This window comes from Macaca fascicularis, chromosome 12, assembly GCF_037993035.2.
Source record: "Macaca fascicularis isolate 582-1 chromosome 12, T2T-MFA8v1.1".
NCBI classification, from domain to species: Eukaryota; Metazoa; Chordata; class Mammalia; order Primates; family Cercopithecidae; genus Macaca; species Macaca fascicularis.
In genome coordinates, this window is record NC_088386.1 from 90,894,997 (window position 1) to 90,909,382 (window position 14,386).

At 33.6% G+C, this 14,386-nt stretch overlaps 1 pseudogene; it reads left to right on the forward strand.

Annotated features, from left to right (window-relative positions):
• Positions 1-380: 380 nt before the first annotated feature.
• Positions 381-1,406, forward strand: LOC123567930 (V-type proton ATPase subunit G 1 pseudogene; annotated as a pseudogene).
• Positions 1,407-14,386: the final 12,980 nt, after the last annotated feature.

A 14,386-nucleotide genomic window follows, 5' to 3' on the forward strand; every position in this document is an offset into this window, starting at 1 on the left:
CAATTACACTGATTTGATCTTAACAAATTATATGAATATATCAAATTATCACATGTATCCCCAAAACATTTACAGCTATTGTGTGTCAATAAAAAAATAAAATAACTGTAAAATATTGATAAAATTAGACACGAATGAAAAAACATCCATGTTCAAAGATCAGAAGACTGAATACTGTTACAGTATCTGTACTAACCAAATAAATATACAGGTTCAATGCAATCCTTACCAAAATCCCAATGTCATTTTTAGAAAAATAGAAGAAAGAATTCTAAATTCCATGTGGAACCAGAAAGAACCCTGAATAGCCAAAATAATTATAGGAAAGAAGAGCAAACCTGGAGGCATCACGGTTTCTGACTTCAAAACATATTACAGTCAGAATCGCTGCCGCCATGGCTAGTCAGTCGCAGGGGATTCAGCAGCTGCTGCAGGCCGAGAAGCGGGCAGCCGAGAAGGTGTCCGAGGCCCGTAAAAGAAAGAACCGGAGGCTGAAGCAGGCCAAAGAAGAAGCTCAGGCTGAAATTGAACAGTACCGCCTGCAGAGGGAGAAAGAATTCAAGGCCAAGGAAGCTGCGGCACTGGGATCCCATGGCAGTTGCAGCACTGAAGTGGAGAAGAAGACCCAGGAGAAGATGACCATCCTCCAGACCTACTTCCGGCAGAACAGGGATGAAGTCTTGGATAACCTCTTGGCTTTTGTCTGTGACATTCGGCCAGAAATCCATGAAAACTACCGCATAAATGGATAGAAGAAGAGAGAAGCACCTGTTCTGTGGAGTGGCATTTTAGATGCCCTCATGAATATGAAGCTTTAGCACAGCTGTAGTTACATTCTTTTGAAATGGCATTAAATTATTTCCATATATTATATAGTAGGTCCTTCCACTTTTTAGGCAGTAGCAAATCTAGCTTTTTTGTACAGACTTAGAAATTATCTAAAGATTTCATCTTTTTACCTCATATTTCTTAGGAATTTAATGGGTATATGTTGTCTTTTTGGCAAGGTATATATGCCTTTTGGCTCAAGCAACATGTATATCACTGTTGACTTTTTCTTTCTTAGATCTAGTTTTAAAAAAAAACACCACATAACCATTCTTTGAAGAAAGGAAGGGATTAAATATTTTTTTTCCCTAACACTTTCTTGAAGGTCAGGGGCTTTATCTATGAAAAAGTAGTAAATAGTTCTTTGTAACCTGTGTGAAGCAGCAGCCAGCCTTAATGTAGTCCATTCTTGCTAATGGTTAGAACAGTGAATACTAGTAGAATTATTTGGGCTGCTTTTAGTTTCTCTTAATCAAAATTACTAGATGATAGAATTCAAGAACTTGTTACATGTTATTACTTGGTGTATCAGTAATCATTTAAAAGTAAAGACTCTGTCATGCAAAAAAAAAAAAAAACATATTACAAAATACAGTTACTAAACAGGGTGTTCCTGGCATAATAGAGTCATCTAGAACAACAGAACAGAATAGAGAGCCCAGAAATGAACCCACACTAATGCAGTCAACTGATCTTCCACAAAAATGCCACGAGTACACATGAGGAAAGGATAACTCAAGGATAATGGTGTTGGGGGAACTGGATATACACATGCAAAAGAATGAAACTGAACCGTTATCTTGCACTATAGAGAAAAATCAAATCAAAATGAATTAAAGACTTAAACATAAGACTTGAAACTGTGACACTCCTGAAAGAAAATATAGAATACAAGCTTTATGACACTGGTCTTGGCAATAATTTCTTGGCTATGACACCAAAAGCATAGGCATTTGTAGTGTTGTCCCAAATTTGAGACCACCTCAAACTGAAAAGCTTCTGCCCAGCAAAGGAAACAAGCAACAAAGTGAAAAAGCAACCTATGGAATACGAAAAAATAGTTGTAAACCCCTTATCTGATAAGAGAATAAAACTCAATATATAAGAAACTCCTAATTTAATAGCAAAAAGCCAAGTAACACAATTCAAAAAAAATGAGCAAAGGTCTTGAATAGACAGACATTTCTCCAAAGAAGACATACAAATGGCCAAGAGGCATATGAAAAGATGCTCAACATCACTAATCATCAAGGAAATGCAAATACAAGCCACAATGAGATATAATTTTACACATTACAATGGGCATTTTCAAAAAAATAATAATAAGTGTTGGCATGGAAATGGAGAAATTGGAATCCTTGTGCTCTGTTGGGAATGTGAAATGGCATAACAGCTATGGAAAACAGCATGAAGCTTCCTCAACAATTTATAAATAAAAATACCACATGAACCAGCAATCTCATTTCTGGGTATTTATTCAAAAAGATTGGAATCCAGATCACAAAGATATATTTGCACTCTCAAGCTCATTGCAGCATTACTCATAATAGCCAAGATGTGGAAGAAATCAATCAGTATCAATCAACAACTGAATGAATAAAATGTGGTATCTACACACAATAAAATTTTATTCAGCTTTAGCAAAGAAAGAAACTGCTATCACATATGATAGCATGAGTGAGCCTTAAGAATATCATGCTAAGTGAAATATTCAGTCACCAAAGGACAAATGACTGTGCGATTCCGTTATATGAAGTATCTAAAGTGGTCAAACTCACAGAAGCAGAAAGTAGAAGCGTGGTTGCCATGGGATAGGAGGAGATGAAAATGAAAAGTTCCTGCTCAACAGCTACACCGTTTCAGTTATGCAACATAAAAAACTTTTAGAGATCTACTGTACAACATGGTGCTTGCCATTTTATACCCTATTGTACACTTAAAATTTTTGAGGGTGTTCTCATGTTTTGCGCTTTTTGTCACAATTTTTTAAATGTGTTTACTAAATTGGAGGATGATAATACACTGAAGGAATGAATTGCAAGATCAAATGAATGTTTATTATATTTAGTATACATGAAAGTGGAATTATTATTGGATAGATAGTTGAAATAACATTGGAATACAGGGGAAAATATGGGGAAAACAGAAATTTATTGAAACGTCTTACCTATTTCTAAATTTTTTTCTTTTTCTTTGATTGATTCTGTAGTGCCAGGACCTGAATTATATTTATGAGTTCCAAAGTAAGGATCAATTATTAAATAATTTCTCCTTCTATGCCTAATCTGGGATTAACAATTACTATCTCTTTCCTACTCAGTGGACAAGATAGTCATTATAAGTTTTTACTTATGCAACACTATTTCATATGACTGGAAATGAATGAAGGGGAAAGTGCTGGTCAGACTCACATTGTTTGCCGGTTATATAGGTCAGCCTTCCTTCTGAATCTGCTAATATTACCTACAGAGGGAAGTCTGGTTGAAAATAAAATGGTAATATGAGGAAATGATTGTTGATGGAACATAAACCTATAAATGGATAATAAAGGAAAGATAAATTTACCTTGTTACTTTATACATAGGTGAGAATAAAAGAATATTATCTCTCAACAATATTAATAGATTCCCATAAAAGTGGAGCTATTTTCTGGCAGAAACCTCCTCCTTTGTTTGAAACTAAAGGTCCATGAAGGATTCAAGTGGATTTAAGAAACAAGTAATCTCAAGTTATCTATGTGATGTATCTCCATGATTTTATTGACATTAGATGATCACTTGAAATAATTCTCATGTAGCTTTATCTTCTGGTTTCCATTTTATAGGATATACTTACTAAAGAGAACAGACTACTTTTGAGAGATAACATACCAGAACATTTGCCCCCATCCCCTAATATAATCACCACAGATTTTCAAATGAAAGCTTGTAAGATGCATAATTTATTCTGGTGATGGGAGCAATAGAAACTGGATGGTTAAATTGAGTTTTGAGAGACAATACTGATATCTTGAGACATATGTCAGCAATAGCGTCTTCATGAGATCAGTTCAGTGGAATGACAATCAAGCCCTTCTGGAGATTCTGTGAGCTACATAGTCTTCTTTAACAAACTCCCTTTTTGCTTAAATTAGGCAGAGTTGTTTTTATCACTTGAGATTAAAAACCTTGAGTATTACCAAATTATATATTTAAAGGGAGGGGGCTGTTAGGTATAGGCCCTAAAATGTGGAATTGGATGGCTACAGAAAGTATTTTGTCATTTTACAAAGACAAAACAGCAAATATAAGGTATCAGTGGTTAAAAACAATGGGCAAACTTTATGACACAGGCTGAATATACAAGTCTTTGCATAACTCTGTTCCCGCCTTACCAACCCTAAATTGGTACTAAAGGAAAGAAAGTAAATCAATCAATAAATAAAAGAATTAAATTGGCACCATACCATCCAGGCAAGAACATGGATAATCTTACTACATGACAATGAAATATTTGATTCAATGATTGCTCATACGTAAAGATACAGACATAAGGTTCAAGCAATCATAGTGGAGGCTATAAAAGCTGGGAAATCGGTAGGAAAAACACAGAACACTAGGTTTCATTTGTTATTTCTTAGAGTTTTCAGTAAAATCAATATGGCACAAGAAAGAGACAGTCTGAAGGTCATCCCTCTGGAATTAGAGAGAGAAAGGAAATACAGAAAGAAAGTTTCTTTCTTGAAATTGAGATTGGCAGGGCCAGGTAATGGGAGCAGAGAATAAAGAGGACACTTAGCAGAAGAAAAAAATTCAAAAAACTCTTAGTCTCTACTAGACAGGGAGGCAGTGGGAAGCCAGGATGCAATTCAGAGTGGGGTTTCCGAACCAAGGAAAGTGACTCAGTATCACAGGAAATGTCCATTGTAAATGCATCAGTGAAGGCAAGATCTGGGTCATTTACTACTTAACATCCCAGGAAGAAAATCCAAAGTAATGATGACATTTCTTCACTCTAAAATACTTCATACTGCTTGCTTTGCATAAGAATCAAACTTATTAAGTGGCTAATCGTTGAAGTTGAATCTGAAAGAGATGACCCAGCATAGTCATGAGCTCAATCTAAGGAGCCAGACTTGATTTCAAATCATGTATGACAGTCACTTGTCTGATCTCTCTAAACTTCAGTTTTCTAATCTTTACATTAGGGATTCTCTCTTAAAATTTATATGAGAATTAATTAAAATGAGGCACATAAACAATAAACACCTTTCCAGACACATAACAAGCACTGAATAATTATTATTATGGGTTCTTATTGCAAAACATTTAGATAGAGCATGAATCTTAAATTAAAGTTAATAAATATGGTGAAAACTGTCATTTGGAAGTTTTAAAGATATGTTCTTAACTAAAAGATTATATGATTATAGCTCTTTTCAGCTATGGCTAATAACAGAAGTTTCACAGGAACACTCCGGTAGTCAATTTAATGTTTGGATCATCATTAAATAAATAACAAAAATATGGGCTTCAAATATATGTTGTAATATCGTTTGAATATTTGTCCCCTCCTAATCTCATGTTGCAATATGATCTCCAGCATTGGAGGTGGGGCCTGGTGGGAGGTGTTTGGGTCATGGGGGCAAATCCCTCATGAATGGTTTGGTGTCATCTGGTGGTGCTAAGTGAGTTTTCACTGTTACATACCATGAGATTGGATTGTTAAAAAGAGCCTGGCACCTCCTCTCCTCTCACTTGCTCCCTCTCTTGTCATCTGATCCACTGGCTCCCCTTAGCGTTCTTCCATGAGCAAACACTTCCTAAGGCCTCACCAGAAGCAGATGCTGATGTCATGCTTCTTGTACAGCCTACAGAATTGTAAGCCAAATAAACTTTTCTTTATAAATTACCTAGCCTCAGGGTATTTAGCAATGCAAAATGGACTAATACAAGTAGTAACAAAGGTAATCAGGAATTTGTCACATAATAAGAAATATTCTCGAGAAAATATCCTCCTACAGGGGGCAAAACAAAACTGGATTGAGACTCTCCTCTCACAACATAATGAAGTTCATTGTTCATTTTACAAAGACAAAACAGCAAATATAAGGTATCAGCGGTTAAAAACAATGGGCAAACTTTATGACACAGGCTGAATATACAAGTCTATGCCTAACTCTGTTCCCACCTTACCAACCCTAAATTGGTACTAAAGGAAAGAAAATAAATCAATAAAATTTTACGAATCCTGACTAATAAAATAACCCATACCTCTTTCTTATATTAATTGAAGAAAAATAGATTAAATATGGGTTTTTACTCTGCAGAAAAGCAAAGAAAAGCTATCAAACATTAAAATTCCTCTCTATCACCACATGTTCTTAGTAGAGCAAGATAAACAGTTAGAGATCCTCACTTTGGTATCTCCAGGCAAGGAGAAAAACAGATGGGGAAGAAAAATCACATAAGCACCAATAAACTGTGACTCAGGAGAACTAAAGAGAATGCATAAAACAAGCTTGCTGAAGGAACAAGAAGCTAATAGATAAACTGTGTTTTGATGGAACTCTATAAAACAATGAAAGGAAACTTTACCTACATTCATCGATATAAAGGAATCCCATAAACATAATATTGAACTAAAGAAGAAAATTCATTAAGGATACATATAGTTTAATTTGATGCTTTTCAGGAGTGTGGGAATAGTTTATGATATACATACATTAAATTTTTTTACCTTAACACATACAAATGTGCATTTACTTGCCTATATGTTAATGTACAGTTTTAGATTTTTTTTTTTTCTGGCATGAGTCTACAGATTAGTTCTTCACTTTTTTAATCATTGATAATATCTAATGATGAATAAAAATTTCAAAACAACTATGAAGCAAACTGGCTATATATAGACTATCAGTTAATCTGGTACGCTGTTTGAGTACAAGTCAGTTAAGTAAATGGCACACAATAAAATTGAAATTATCTGTTCATAGTAAATGAAGAGGAAAATGACAAAAATGACAAAAAATGACCAAAAAAAACTAGAAAAATGATCACCAACTGAGTGACAGAGACAATGATGATTCAATAAAAAATATTTAGCCTTCCTGCAATATTGAACTCAGAGCAGAAAAAGCATTTAAATACATAATTTTAAAACTTTTTCCTTACATAAAAATTTAAATCTTCCAATAGAAGCATATGGCAGTACATGGAAGGAAAAGCTAATATAAAATAATCAGCAGGGATTTTTAAAAGATCTTTTCAGTCATACTGAATTTCTATAACAAGAAATATTTCCTGAGACATTGAAGTAGGAAGAAAATAAAGAGTCACTTAAGAGTAAAAAATTAAGCTGGGCTCAGAAAACTACAAATAATGTAAAAGTCCAAAAAATAATACAACAAAAATGTTCACAAATTTCTATGGTGATTAAAATATGAGCCAAGAATTTTAGACCCAGCTAAATTGTCCCCCTAGAACATAGACATTCACAGACAATAAAGAATTCAAGAAAATAACACTGACTATATATGAATATAAAACTATGAGAGAATTACATTTCAAAAATATATCAATGGTATAAAATTTGACAAGACTGTAATATAATCTTAATGTCTTTTATAATATTTTTTCTTAACTTAAAAATAGATCTTTTAGAAACTAATAATCCATATGATAGAAAACAAGCTCAGCTACTCTTTTAGTTTGTATGTTTCTTTTCCTTGTGCTAAATTCAAGCAAAATTAAAATTAACACATTTTATTGTTAAATAGTATTTGGTTGACAATAAAATCTCATTTTTGTAAAACTATTATTACTATCCAGCATTTTTTGTTACAATGCATGAAAAGAAATCTGAAATTATAATTACTTACTGTGAACTCAATTGTTATTTCTGGATGGAGAAATTTTTTTTCTGTAAAGTGTGAACTCTTTGTAATGCATTTTAATGCCTTTGTAATGTGTTTTACAAAGACAGTAACATATTCTAAAAACATGAAAGTTGAAACACAGAAAATTGTAGATGCAACTTGAAGATAACATTTGCCTAGCCACTTTGACCTTTGCTCTAACAAAATCTTTCATGTTCAGTATTACTTAGCAGACAAAAACCCTATATCTGACTGCACAGCAAACACACTATTAATTTTAAAAATAATAATAAATTAATTTTAAAAGGCAGAATGTCATGTAAGCAGCCAAACCAGCTGAAGCATCTTAGAAAAAAATTTTCCTCATTAATCCCCTGTCAAGCAAAAGTACTATTTGACTCTAGAAGAAAAGTTGGTGAAGAAAGAAAGGAAATGATTTTAAAAGACTCAAGGTTGTGCTCTCTCACAAATCATATAAATGATTATTATTCTGCATGATACAGACTCAATGACTATAAAGTGCTCTGTTAAGGACACTATTGTATTTCTCTGATGGGTACAGAATTTTCTAGTATACCTAAGGTTATAAAGTTCAGTGGGGGCCTTCTTCTAAAGCAATATATAAATGCAATATATAATCTTGCATTTGAATGTTTAAAAACTAAAATTTGTCTTAAAAAAATGAAATGGTCCCTTTCATAAGTAAAAAAAAAAAAAAAAAAGAAAAAAGAAAACTAGTTTAAGCTAAAGAAAAAAAAACTTCATAATGTACACCCTGTCAAAACAAAAGCTGTAGTAGTTTCAAGTTTGAGGAAAAAAAGAACACTTTTTTATGGACGGCAATTATTCCTTCGCATCTCCAAATAAAGATAAGGCTTTCTTTTGAATGATCTGTTTATTTGTGGAGTTGAGTTAAATTTGTATTTAAATTGTTTTATTTGTAAATATAATTAAATAATGGTAAGTTCCTGAAATGAGTTACCTGGAAAATTGAGTAACCTTCAATTAAAAAAATAAAATCTTTCCAAAGAATGACACTGATGTGGTTCGGTTCTGTGTCCCCTCCCAAATCTCATCTTGAATTGTAATCCCTGTGTGTTGAGGGAGAGATCTGTAATCCCCAGGCATTGAGGGAGGGAGATGATTGGATCATGCGGGCGGTTTCTGCCATGCTATTCTCATGATAGTGAGTGAGTTCTCATGAGATCTGCTGGTTTCATAAGGGGCTCTTCTCTCTTAGCTTTCTCTTCCCTCTTGCCAGCTACCATGTAAGATGTGCCTGCTTCCCCTTCCACCATGACTGTAAGTTTACTGAGGCCTCCCCAGCCATGTAGAACTGTGAGTCAATCAAACCTCTTTCCTTCATAAATTACCCAGTCTCAGGTATAGTATCTTTATAGCAGTGCGAAAATGAACTAATACAGACACCCATCTAGATCTGAAGTCTTCATGAACCCTTACAAATCTAGTTAATATTTGACCTCTTCTGTTATCAGTCTTATTATTCCAAATATGATTTTAAATCCAGTCACATTTCCCAATCACTAGTAACACATGGTACTGTTTTTTACAAGACCCACCTAAACTTATTTCAGTTATTTCAGCGGAAAACAAAGACTTTTCGTAATATGATCTAATAATTATTTCCTTTAGTTTTTAATCATCTTGTTTTTAAAATGAATTATGTAGCAAAATATGCCTCTACCTTCTCTCTTTTCAAATAGGACCATTTCTTCTCTTTTCTGTTTCTCAGCCTATGAACTGGTTCTTCCTGAAAGGGCCATATAAAATGGAAAGAGTAAATCATTATTGTTCTTCTTGTTTTAAAGTAAGTCAATACTATTCTAATTCAAAGCTACCCGGATGGTATACCAACAAACAGCACCAATGAAATCCACCAGTTAGTATCCACAAGCAATTATAGTGATTAACCTGAATAAATTGGAATTGTAAATTGCCATATCTAATTATTTCATATTGCTTGTTACCTATTTGGATAAAAAAGTTTCAAATGTACTTTGAGTTAGCTATTTTTCATCAAAGAATTAATTATTTATATTCTTGAATATTTAAATTGTTTCCATTTTTCGAGTAATGATTGTTTTATTAAAATAAATTCCTGAGATTTAAAATGCTTATTATTATGATATGCACATTTTTAAGACTTACATATAACCAAATATAAGACATATATATTACTCAGAAAAATAATATAGAGCTCTGATTTCTTCGAATCCTAGATAACATTGGACAGTACATAATTCTTCATCTTTAATACTATATTCAATATTTTATTATATTTAATAATACTTTAAAAATATAAAAAATATTTTTGTCAAGATTTGAGCATTCTGATATACCATAAATCTTGCTTTTGCCACTGTATTCTTTATTTTTTCTTATATAGAATTACTGTGCACATTTTGTATTTTTAATCTTTATATTTTATATTAAATTACACACCTAGGTATCTAAATAATTAGTTATTTTTATGTATATAGGTAAATGTTTTATTGTGCTTCTATTGTGTCTATAATTTACATGTTTCAAAATATATTAAAAGAAAGGGAAAAAGTTTTCTGGTGTGAGAAAAGTATAGCATCAATATGTTATACCAGGTGTGCATCAATAATATAGCTTTAATCAACTTCATGTGCTTCTTTAACTTTCAAATTTTAAATTGCACACTTATAAAGTCAGATACTGTGCTAGGAACTGGATTTAGAGCAACATCAAAAACAGGCACGGTGTCTTCCTGAACAAAGTTGGAAGAGGAAGGAAGATGTTACTCAAATAATTAGACCAATGAAAGGTAAAATGGTATTTTTGACAGATGCTACAAGTTTATACACAATTCTATGAAGATTTATAAAATGGGTATTTAACCTAGCAATTATTTCCTTTTTATTTATAAGAAACTACTATAATTTATTTTTTACCTAAAACTAAAACCTAACCACACCTCAAATGTCTGTCTCCCATAGCAACCATCTATGAAATGATGTGGTCCATGTTTCTTACATTTTAGATATCTAGCCTGGGCAACATGGTGAGACCCCGCCTCCACAAAAAATACAAAAAATAAAATAAAGTAGCTGGGCATGCTGGCACATGCCTATGGTCCCAGCTACCCTGGAGGCTGGGGTGAGAGGATCTCTTGAGCCCTATGGAGTGGGAGGAGGTGAGGCACGTGGAGGCTGTAGTGAGCCATGATCATGCTGTTGTACTCCAACCTGGGCGATGGAGTGAAGAAAAGAAAAAGAAAAAGAAATAAAAGGAAAAAGAAAATCTTCTTAGTTCAAATCTGACCTAAGTGCAAGTGTAGCATGAAGAAGAATTTGGATAAAGAAAACAAAATGCTCCCCTGAAAGTCTGACCAAAAATATTTACATGTAAGTTGAGCACAGCCAAAAGAGAAAAATTTTCATTGAAGTAGTCGTGCAATGAATTTTCTAACACAAAAGCAATAGAATTCATATAGAGATGATCCCCAACTTATAATGGACAGACAGGATTTTTTGATTATACAATGGTGCAAAGGCAATAACACATTCAGTGGAAACCATGCTTCTAATTAGAATTTTGATTTTTTCTGGGGCTAGCAATAGGCAGTATGATAATCTACCCCAATGCTGGACAGCAGCAACCAGCCACAGCTCCCAGTCAACCACAAAATTACTAGTGTTAACAACTGCTAGTCTATAGTGGACCATGTTGCCAGATGATTTTGCCCAAGTGTAGGCTAATGTAAGTGCTCCTCAGCACGTTTAAGGTAAGCTAGGCTAAGCTATGATGTTTGGTAGGCTAGGTGTATTAAATGCACTTTGGACTTACGATATTTTCAACTTACAATGGGTTCATCAGGACATTTTAACCTCATCATAAGTTCAAGAGCATCCGTATTTGAAAGAGAAGACTTATTCAAACGTTAAAGAGTAGACAAAGTAAGGGAAAATCTTATGCAATAAAAACTACTCTCTTTAAACTCTTTTGGGAACTTAAAATGTATCAGGTATAAATTCACTACTGTAAATGTAACATCATCTTTAAAGATGATGAAAGTATTAAATGTAATGAGCAGATAATAAAACTTTGTATCTCTTTGAGATTTTATTGTTAGAGTTAAATGTAAAACAATTTCTAAAATAGACATGGTACTTTAAATATTTAAATAACTTAAAAAGATGACTAAAAAAATCATAAATGCATCCTTTTAAGCCTTTTTCTCCAATGTTACTCTTAAACTTGCAAATGAATCAGATCTCCTTATCAACCAAAACATCATAATTTAGAGCTTTTCATTTGTTTGTTTACTTTTTCCTACTTATACTACAATTTTAAAAGTTAAGTTGCTATAAGGAGTAAACCCAAAATTGAGTAGAAGAAGAAGCAGTTTCCTATTTTTCATTCAAATTCCATTCCAAGATTGGCATTCTCTGCAGTCATTCACCATCCAGGTGACTTTTATCACGCGTCTCTTCCATCCCCTGGTTATGGTTCTTATCTGCATTGTCAAAGCTGGGCTTCAGGTAGATCCACGTCCAGCTCACAAGAAGGCAAGTGTGGTTGTGTACCTCCAGTGTGTTAAAACACAGACCCAAAAGTAACATAAGTTATTTCTGCTCCAGTTCCACTGAAAATAACTTAGTCACATAACCATATTGCAGGAAAGAGAGAGCTGGGAAACAGTCTCCAGCTGGTGGACAAATGCTTAACTATAACTTTATTTCTTAAAAAAAAAGGGGGGGAAACATATATAGGTGCACATTTAGCAATTTCCCCCATGAAGCTCCTTTGTACTAAATGTAATCATGCTTAAAATATGTATCTATCCTCAGATAGGTTATCTTTTAAAAGAAAACACCATGATTTGCCACTTACCATCTTATTTTTGTCACCTAACATGTTCATTCATTCTATAAATACTTATTGAGGAGCTACTATATATTGGAACAGTAATAGGTGTGTAGGATATAAAACATTATATGTCAGAGTCCTAGACTTTGAGAAGTTTGCCATCTAGTTGAAATTGACATGTGCCAATTGCTGTGGCAGGTGATTTAACAAGTTTGCTATTGAAAGAGTTTAAAATATATCACTCTAACATATTAAGTATTTGGGTTAAAGGCACTTTAAAAAGTCAAATGCAAAAGGATCAATCTGACCTTTGCACTGTTTCTTAAAAGCAGAAGATGAAATTCCCATATGAAAGATGTCCTTCTATACCAGAAAGATGCAACATACTTGTCCTCAAGGACAATAAATTGAAACAGAGAATTTTGAGTAGACTTTGTGAAAAATAACTCTTACCTTATAAGTATCTCCACAATTTAGTTGCTTTTTCACAACTTACTACTCCATGTCCAATTCAGTATGTAAATAATTCAGTCTAACTTCTTTTTCAAGTTTTCATTTTTTTATGATGGCTCCCATGTCATGTAAAACTTGTACTATGCTTTTCTCCTGTTAATCTATGTTACGACGTTTTAATTCCCAAACTTAGCTGAGACCCTAAGAGAATGAAGGTGGAACTTTTCCACTCATACATTTCGTGGCAACCCAGATAGGACTCTAAAAGGCTGGGATATTGCCGTGCTTTGGAGCCTGCAGATGGGTTCCTGAGAAGACTGACAAAAGTCAGCAGAAGGTAGGAATTCTTACCAGCGTCAGCTCTCCTGGATCTCTTCTATAGTGGCCAGTTGAGAGGAAAGTATAAAATGTTTCTTTGTTCATTCTTTTCCAGATTTGGATTGGCAGGAGAAAAACATTTATAAGAATTGATCCTTTGAAATGTAGACTCTACTCAATTTGGTTCTGGGTACTCACAAATTATTCACCTACAGTCTTCCAGGAATAGTCCTTGTTTTCTTTTGTTGCTGTCTTGTTATGTGATTTGTTATAAGGAGGAAACACATAATAAAATCCTCCTTTCATCTTGAGAGCTTGGCTTTGTGACCAGTGAAAATATTCTCTCTGGTTTCTACCACCTGGAGGGGTACAGTTGTCGGGCTTGCATTGGGTGGCTTGTCAGCAGACTAGAGCCCAAAACACAATGTGTTTTTGCCTGACTATGCGAGCAATCCTTGGAGTTTGTCTTAATTGTCTCAACCCCATTGCCTTGTTAACAGTGACGGTACTCAGTTTCTGAGGCTATCATTGAGACAGCCTTTGAATCTTGAGGGGAACAAAATCTTTTGCACACTTGGGGACACACTTCTGGCATCCATGGTTAAGCCACAAAAGGCTTATTGGTTTCCAACCATAAAAATGGCTTATTGGATTTGAGTCACAAAGTAGGTATACTTTTGGAGATTTGGACTTTTGCATCTAAAAGTTTTGTTGTTGTTTGTTTTGTGGTTTTTTTAGAGCACTCTCATCCTAAACAACTATCCTATTGGTACCTATAGGAAGATTTGACTTAAAAGAAGAAAATAAGCACTTATAGAAATTAAGCATTTTTTTTCAGAAAAATAGGAACTAACCTAAAAGTTTTTCAGGTTCACCATAATCTGAGATAACCTTTGGTAAATAAAAAAAACTAGTTTAAGTTGTTGGTTTAATTGAAACAGGCATGTCTTCAAAGTTATCAACATTAAGTGTAATGCTGATAAAGACATACAACTTCTTCTACCTGAATTTGCTAATCAAAAAGCTTATGTATATTTAAGATTGTAAAAGTATAAATTCAACCTGAGAACAACA